Raw genomic sequence first — 9,557 nt, 5'->3', positions numbered from 1 at the left:
GGGGGGGCACTACAGTGTGTCAGAAGAACCAAATGTGATTCTAATCAGAGGTGTTGTGAAATGATTATCAAAGAGTGCTTAATTAATGCAAGCTCGCCTGAATGAACAACATGAAAGGAGAATCCCTATTTAAACGCACACACACGCACGCACACACACACACGCACGCAGGCACGCACACACACACACACACACACACATCTGAAGGGAGAGGATACGGGGTCCTTCATGTACACCACCAAAACATTCAAGCAAAGGATCACCTTATTGAACAGAGTTTAAACACTGAGGATGGAACACCTCATTGAACAGAGTTTAAACACTGAGGATGGAACACCTCATTGAACAGAGTTTAAACACTGAGGATGGAACACCTCATTGAACAGAGTTTAAACACTGAGGATGGAACACCTCATTGAACAGAGTTTAAACACTGAGGATGGAACACCTCATTGAACAGAGTTTAAACACTGAGGATGGAACACCTTATTGAACAGAGTTTAAACACTGAGGATGGAACACCTTATTGAACACTGAGGATGGAACACCTCATTGAACAGAGTTTAAACACTGAGGATGGAACACCTTATTGAACACTGAGGATGGAACACCTCATTGAACAGAGTTTAAACACTGAGGATGGAACACCTTATTGAACACTGAGGATGGAACACCTCATTGAACAGAGTTTAAACACTGAGGATGGAACACCTTATTGAACACTGAGGATGGAACACCTCATTGAACAGAGTTTAAACACTGAGGATGGAACACCTCATTGAACAGAGTTTAAACACTGAGGATGGAACACCTTATTGAACACTGAGGATGGAACACCTCACTGAACAGAGTTTAAACACTGAGGATGGAACACCTCATTGAACAGAGTTTAAACACTGAGGATGGAACACCTCATTGAACAGAGTTTAAACACTGAGGATGGAACACCTCATTGAACAGAGTTTAAACACTGAGGATGGAACACCTCATTACTACAATGTGACAGGCAACACTATCAATATAATAAGAATATACAGTGGGGCAAAAAAGTATTTAGTCTGCCACCAATTGTGCAAGTTCTCCCACTTAAAAAGATGGGAGAGGCCTGCAATTTTCATCATAGGTACACTTCAACTATGACAGACAAAATGAGAAGAAAAAAATCCAGAAAATCACATTGTAGGATTTTTAATTTTTAGCACAACTTACAGTCATGTGTTCATACATACGGGTGGTCCCGGTAATCAAACCCACTATCCTGGAGTTGCGAGCTCTATGCTCTACCAGCTGAGTTTACAGAGGACCACAGTGAGAAAGGATTTTCACTACACTGTTGAAGATAACAGAAACAGAATCGTATTGTAGCTCTGTGGTGAATATGTCTGTGATTTGGCCTGTCACCACTCACATACTAGGTGGTGTGCATGTCTGTGTGTTCCGTGTGTGTTGCGTGTGTATTCCGTGTGTGTGTTTGCCTGCACTTGAATGGATGTGAGAGGCAGGTGTCTATGTTAATGGGGGTGAGAGGCAGGTGTCTATGTTAATGTGTTCTCATATCTCCTTCATCCACTTTGCCATTCAACTGTCTAGTGAATAAAGACAGAAACAGAAAGAGAGAGGGATTGAGAGAGCGAGGGGAGGAGGTTAGGAGAGAGAGGTTAGGAGAGTATGAGAGAGAGAGAGAGAGAGAGAGAGAGGTTAGGAGAGTAGGAGAGAGGTTTGGAGAGAGAGAGAGAGAGAACAGGATTAGGAGAGTAGGAGAGAGAGAAAGGAGGTTAGGAGAGAAAGAGAGAGAGAGCGATTAGGAGAGAGAGAGGTTAAGGTTCGGAGAGAGAGAGAGAGAGAGAGAGATTAGGAGAGTAGGAGAGAGAAAGGAGGTTAGGAGAGAGAGAGAGAGTGATTAGGAGAGAGAGAGGTTAAGGTTAGGAGAGAGAGAGAGAGGTTAAGGTTAGGAGAGAGAGAGAGGTTAAGGTTAGGAGAGAGAGAGAGAGAGAGAGAGAGAGAGAGTAGAGGGAATAGAAAGAGACAGATAGAGAGTAGAGAGAACAGAAAGAGAGAGAGAGTAGAGGGAACAGAAAGAGAGAGAGGCAGAGAGAGAGACGCAGAGAGAGAGAGAGAGAGAGAGAGAGAGAGAGAGAGAGAGAGAGAGAGAGGAGGTTATAGGAGAGAAGGAGGAATTGAAGAGAAAAAAGTGTGTGTGTGTGTGTGTGCCAGCATTTAGCCTCCGTTGATATATATATATATATATATATATATATATATATATATATATATATATATATATATATATATATATATATATATATATATATATTTAAATAATAGCCAATCAACGTTGAGCTCAACCAAAAAAAGAAATGTCAAGGTAAACCATCCTTGGATTTGGCCAATCACATCGAGAACATATGTCATTGACAGAAAATCTTTGTGTTGTTGTCTTCCGGTGACAAGCTAGCTAGCTAACTAGCTAAAATAGGTCCTTTCGTAAATTAGCCATGGATGGAGATAGGGATTTGGACTTGTGGTTTTACTTCATTCTCCATACTGGCAAATTATTATAACTTTGATTCTGATTCAACCATTAATTCATACATTGTTGTGCCCCTGGCCTGAGAGGATAGAAGTTTAAATATGTAGCTAAATGTAGAAGTCTAATGTTAACTAGATAACGTTGTCCATGAATGGAAATTAGGCTAGCGAGCAATTAGCATTTTAGCCAGGTAGCCTAGGACAACAACAAACCATAAACGTTTGTTCTTCATGACCTTCACACAGATGAATTCATGAACTTCTTGGACGAAAAGATCATGATCATTGGAAAACAAATTACGGCTCTTTGAATCTGTGTATTTCTCTAAAACTCAAAGAGTTCCTGGTTCTGCACAACACTGCCAGGACCTTCGGATCAAAACTCAGTTGTCCTGGTTCTGCACAACACTGCCAGGACCTTCGGATCAAAACTCAGTTGTCCTGGGTCTGCACAACACTGCCAGGACCTTCGGATCAAAACTCAGTTGTCCTGGTTCTGCACAACACTGCCAGGACCTTCGGATCAAAACTCAGTTGTCCTGGGTCTGCACAACACTGCCAGGACCTTCGGATCAAAACTCAGTTGTCCTGGGTCTGCACAACACTGCCAGGACCTTCGGATCAAAACTCAGTTGTCCTGGGTCTGCACAACACTGCCAGGACCTTCGGATCAAAACTCAGTTGTCCTGGGTCTGCACAACACTGCCAGGACCTTCGGATCAAAACTCAGTTGTCCTGGGTCTGCACAACACTGCCAGGACCTTCGGATCAAAACTCAGTTGTCCTGGGTCTGCACAACACTGCCAGGACCTTCGGATCAAAACTCAGTTGTCCTGGGTCTGCACAACACTGCCAGGACCTTCGGATCAAAACTCAGTTGTCCTGGGTCTGCACAACACTGCCAGGACCTTCGGATCAAAACTCAGTTGTCCTGGGTCTGCACAACACTGCCAGGACCTTCGGATCAAAACTCAGTTGTCCTGGGTCTGCACAACACTGCCAGGACCTTCGGATCAAAACTCAGTTGTCCTGGGTCTGCACAACACTGCCAGGACCTTCGGATCAAAACTCAGTTGTCCTGGGTCTGCACAACACTGCCAGGACCTTCGGATCAAAACTCAGTTGTCCTGGGTCTGCACAACACTGCCAGGACCTTCGGATCAAAACTCAGTTGTCCTGGGTCTGCACAACACTGCCAGGACCTTCGGATCAAAACTCAGTTGTCCTGGGTCTGCACAACACTGCCAGGACCTTCGGATCAAAACTCAGTTGTCCTGGGTCTGCACAACACTGCCAGGACCTTCGGATCAAAACTCAGTTGTCCTGGGTCTGCACAACACTGCCAGGACCTTCGGATCAAAACTCAGTTGTCCTGGGTCTGCACAACACTGCCAGGACCTTCGGATCAAAACTCAGTTGTCCTGGGTCTGCACAACACTGCCAGGACCTTCGGATCAAAACTCAGTTGTCCTGGTTCTGCACAACACTGCCAGGACCTTCGGATCAAAACTCAGTTGTCCTGGGTCTGCACAACACTGCCAGGACCTTCGGATCAAAACTCAGTTGTCCTGGGTCTGCACAACACTGCCAGGACCTTCGGATCAAAACTCAGTTGTCCTGGGTCTGCACAACACTGCCAGGACCTTCGGATCAAAACTCAGTTGTCCTGGGTCTGCACAACACTGCCAGGACCTTCGGATCAAAACTCAGTTGTCCTGGGTCTGCACAACACTGCCAGGACCTTCGGATCAAAACTCAGTTGTCCTGGGTCTGCACAACACTGCCAGGACCTTCGGATCAAAACTCAGTTGTCCTGGGTCTGCACAACACTGCCAGGACCTTCGGATCAAAACTCAGTTGTCCTGGGTCTGCACAACACTGCCAGGACCTTCGGATCAAAACTCAGTTGTCCTGGGTCTGCACAACACTGCCAGGACCTTCGGATCAAAACTCAGTTGTCCTGGGTCTGCACAACACTGCCAGGACCTTCGGATCAAAACTCAGTTGTCCTGGGTCTGCACAACACTGCCAGGACCTTCGGATCAAAACTCAGTTGTCCTGGGTCTGCACAACACTGCCAGGACCTTCGGATCAAAACTCAGTTGTCCTGGGTCTGCACAACACTGCCAGGACCTTCGGATCAAAACTCAGTTGTCCTGGGTCTGCACAACACTGCCAGGACCTTCGGATCAAAACTCAGTTGTCCTGGGTCTGCACAACACTGCCAGGACCTTCGGATCAAAACTCAGTTGTCCTGGGTCTGCACAACACTGCCAGGACCTTCGGATCAAAACTCAGTTGTCCTGGGTCTGCACAACACTGCCAGGACCTTCGGATCAAAACTCAGTTGTCCTGGGTCTGCACAACACTGCCAGGACCTTCGGATCAAAACTCAGTTGTCCTGGGTCTGCACAACACTGCCAGGACCTTCGGATCAAAACTCAGTTGTCCTGGGTCTGCACAACACTGCCAGGACCTTCGGATCAAAACTCAGTTGTCCTGGGTCTGCACAACACTGCCAGGACCTTCGGATCAAAACTCAGTTGTCCTGGGTCTGCACAACACTGCCAGGACCTTCGGATCAAAACTCAGTTGTCCTGGGTCTGCACAACACTGCCAGGACCTTCGGATCAAAACTCAGTTGTCCTGGGTCTGCACAACACTGCCAGGACCTTCGGATCAAAACTCAGTTGTCCTGGGTCTGCACAACACTGCCAGGACCTTCGGATCAAAACTCAGTTGTCCTGGGTCTGCACAACACTGCCAGGACCTTCGGATCAAAACTCAGTTGTCCTGGGTCTGCACAACACTGCCAGGACCTTCGGATCAAAACTCAGTTGTCCTGGGTCTGCACAACACTGCCAGGACCTTCGGATCAAAACTCAGTTGTCCTGGGTCTGCACAACACTGCCAGGACCTTCGGATCAAAACTCAGTTGTCCTGGGTCTGCACAACACTGCCAGGACCTTCGGATCAAAACTCAGTTGTCCTGGGTCTGCACAACACTGCCAGGACCTTCGGATCAAAACTCAGTTGTCCTGGGTCTGCACAACACTGCCAGGACCTTCGGATCAAAACTCAGTTGTCCTGGGTCTGCACAACACTGCCAGGACCTTCGGATCAAAACTCAGTTGTCCTGGTTCTGCACAACACTGCCAGGACCTTCGGATCAAAACTCAGTTGTCCTGGGTCTGCACAACACTGCCAGGACCTTCGGATCAAAACTCAGTTGTCCTGGGTCTGCACAACACTGCCAGGACCTTCGGATCAAAACTCAGTTGTCCTGGTTCTGCACAACACTGCCAGGACCTTCGGATCAAAACTCAGTTGTCCTGGGTCTGCACAACACTGCCAGGACCTTCGGATCAAAACTCAGTTGTCCTGGTTCTGCACAACACTGCCAGGACCTTCGGATCAAAACTCAGTTGTCCTGGGTCTGCACAACACTGCCAGGACCTTCGGATCAAAACTCAGTTGTCCTGGGTCTGCACAACACTGCCAGGACCTTCGGATCAAAACTCAGTTGTCCTGGGTCTGCACAACACTGCCAGGACCTTCGGATCAAAACTCAGTTGTCCTGGGTCTGCACAACACTGCCAGGACCTTCGGATCAAAACTCAGTTGTCCTGGGTCTGCACAACACTGCCAGGACCTTCGGATCAAAACTCAGTTGTCCTGGGTCTGCACAACACTGCCAGGACCTTCGGATCAAAACTCAGTTGTCCTGGGTCTGCACAACACTGCCAGGACCTTCGGATCAAAACTCAGTTGTCCTGGTTCTGCACAACACTGCCAGGACCTTCGGATCAAAACTCAGTTGTCCTGGGTCTGCACAACACTGCCAGGACCTTCGGATCAAAACTCAGTTGTCCTGGGTCTGCACAACACTGCCAGGACCTTCGGATCAAAACTCAGTTGTCCTGGGTCTGCACAACACTGCCAGGACCTTCGGATCAAGGGAGACACTCATGTTTTTTGAAAGCCTGTATCTCTGTAAAAATAGTCTTGGCCTTCCAGCGGCCCTCTTCCAACTAAACTACTGAAAGAGCTGCTTCCTGTGCTTGGCCCTCCTATGTTGAACATAATAAACATCTCCCTATCCACCGGATGTGTACCAAACTCACTAAAAGTGGCAGTAATAAAGCCTCTCTTCAAAAAGCCAAACCTTGACCCAGAAAAAAATTAAAAACGAACAAGTTTATATCGAATCTCCCATTCCTCTCAACATTTTTGGAAAAAGTTGTTGCGCAGCAACTCCCTGCCTTCCTGAAGACAAACAATGTATACAAAATGCTTCAGTCTGGTTTTAGACCCCATCATAGCACTGAGACTGCACTAGTTAAGGTGGTAAATTACCTTTTAATGGCGTCAGATCGAGGCTCTGCATCTGTCCTCGTGCTCCTAGACCTTAGTGCTGCTTTTGATACCATCGATCACCACATTCTTTTGGAGAGATTGGAAACTCAAATTGGTCTACACGGACAAGTTCTGGCCTGGTTTAGATCTTATCTGTCGGAAAGATATCAGTTTGTCTCCGTGGATGGTTTGTCCTCGGCGTTACTCTGGACCCTAATCTCTCTTTTGACAAACATATCGAGAATATGTCAAGGGCAGCTTTTTTCCATCTTTGTAACATTGACCAAAAATTACCCAAAATGAATCCATGCTTTTGTCACTAACCTACAAAGCATTACATGGGCTTGTTCCTACCTATCTCTCTGATTTGGTCCTGCCGTACATACCTACACGTACGCTACGGTCACAAGACACAGGCCTCCTAATTGTCCCTAGAATTTCTAAGCAAACAGCTCTTAATGGAATGGTTTGCCTATTCATGTGAGAGACGCAGACTCGGTCTCGACCTTTAAGTCTCTACTGAAGACTCATCTCTTCAGTGGGTCCTATGATTGAGTGTAGTCTGGCCCAGGGATGTGAAGGTGAACAGAAGGACAATGGAGCGACGAAACACCCTTGTTGTCTCTGCATGGCCGGTTCCCCTCTCTCTCTCCACTGGGATTCTCTTTCATGCCGTCCCTAGGAGGGGTGTGTAACGTCGTGCCAGGCTTTTTTCCACTAAAACTCGACTTGAATGGGTTGAGTCACTGATGTGCTCTTCCTGTCTGGTCTTGCGCCCCCCCTCGGGCTCGACCTCTGAATGCTCGGCTATGAAAAGCGTTTGTCATTTGTCATTAGGTGTCTAGTGATATTGGTGTCTAGCTGTAGGCTAGGTGTCTAGTTATATTGGTGTCTAGTTGTAGGCTAGTTGTCTAGTGATATTGGTGTCTAGCTGTCGGCTAGTTGTCTAGTGATATTGGTGTCTAGATGTAGGCTAGTTGTCTAGTGATATTGGTGTCTAGCTGTAGGCTAGTTGTCTAGTGATATTGGTGTGTAGTGATATTGGTGTCTAGCTGTCTAGTGATATTGGTGTCTAGTGATATTGGTGTCTACTGATATTGGTGTCTCGTGGTATTGTTGTCTAGTGATATTGGTGTCTAGCTGTCTAGTGATATTGGTGTCTAGCTGTAGGCTAGTTGTCTAGTGATATTGGTGTCTAGCTGTAGGCTAGCTGTCTAGTGATATTGGTGTCTAGTGATATTGGTGTCTAGTTGTCTAGTGATATTGGTGTCTAGTTGTCTAGTGATATTGGTGTCTAGTTGTCTAGTGATATTGGTGTCTAGTGATATTGGTGTCTAGCTGTCTAGTGATATTGGTGTCTAGTTGTCTAGTGATATTGGTGTCTAGTTGTCTAGTGATATTGGTGTCTAGTGATATTGGTGTCTAGCTGTCTAGTGATATTGGTGTCTAGTGATGTTGGTGTCTAGCTGTCTAGTGATATTGGGGCGGCAGGGTAGCCTAGTGGTTAGAGCGTTGGACTAGTAACCGGAAGGTTGCGAGTTCAAACCCCCGAGCTGACAAGGTACAAATATGTCGTTCTGCCCCTGAACAGGCAGTTAACCCACTGTTCCCAGGCCGTCATTGAAAATAAGAATTTGTTCTTAACTGACTTGCCTGGTTAAATAAAGGTAAAATAAAAAATTTTAAAAAAATTGGTGTCTAGCTGTAGGCTAGTTGTCTAGTGATATTGGTGTCTAGTGATGTTGGTGTCTAGCTGTCTAGTGATATTGGTGTCTAGCTGTAGGCTAGTTGTCTAGTGATATTGGTGTCTAGCTGTAGACTAGTTGTCTAGTGATATTGGTGTTTAGTGATTTTGGTGTCTAGTGATATTGGTGTCTAGTGATATTGGTGTCTAGGGATTTTGGTGTCTAGTGATATTGGTGTCTAGTGATGTTGGTGTCTAGCTGTAGTCTAGTTGTCTAGTGATATTGATGTCTAGCTGTAGGCTAGTTGTCTAGTGATATTGGTGTCTAGTGATGTTGGTGTCTAGCTGTCTAGTGATATTGGTGTCTAGCTGTAGGCTAGTTGTCTAGTGATATTGGTGTCTAGCTGTAGGCTAGGTGTCTAGTGATATTGGTGTCTAGCTGTAGGCTAGGTGTCTAGTGATATTGGTGTCTAGCTGTAGGCTAGGTGTCTAGTGATGTTGGTGTCTAGCTGTAGTCTAGTTGTCTAGTGATATTGGTGTCTAGCTGTAGGCTAGGTGTCTAGTGATGTTGGTGTCTAGCTGTCTAGTGATATTGGTGTCTAGCTGTAGTCTAGTTGTCTAGTGATATTGGTGTCTAGCTGTAGGCTAGGTGTCTAGTGATATTGGTGTCTAGCTGTAAGCTAGGTGTCTAGTGATATTGGTGTCTAGTGATATTGGTGTCTAGTGATATTGGTGTCTAGTGATTTTGGTGTCTAGTGATATTGGTGTCTAGTGATATTGGTGTTTAGTGATTTTGGTGTCTAGTGATATTGGTGTCTAGTGATATTGGTGTCTAGTGATTTTGGTGTCTAGTGATATTGGTGTCTAGTGATGTTGGTGTCTAGCTGTAGGCTAGGTGTCTAGTGATATTGGTGTCTAGCTGTAGGCTAGGTGTCTAGTGATGCTGGTGTCTAGCTGTCTAGTGATATTGGTGTCTAGCTGTAGGCTA

This window comes from Oncorhynchus mykiss, chromosome 19 (assembly GCF_057628025.1).
Source record: "Oncorhynchus mykiss isolate SJ-2025 chromosome 19, ASM5762802v1, whole genome shotgun sequence".
NCBI lineage: Eukaryota > Metazoa > Chordata > Actinopteri > Salmoniformes > Salmonidae > Oncorhynchus > Oncorhynchus mykiss.
The sequence above is the reverse complement of the archived record's forward strand: the minus strand, read 5'-3'. Positions refer to the sequence as shown.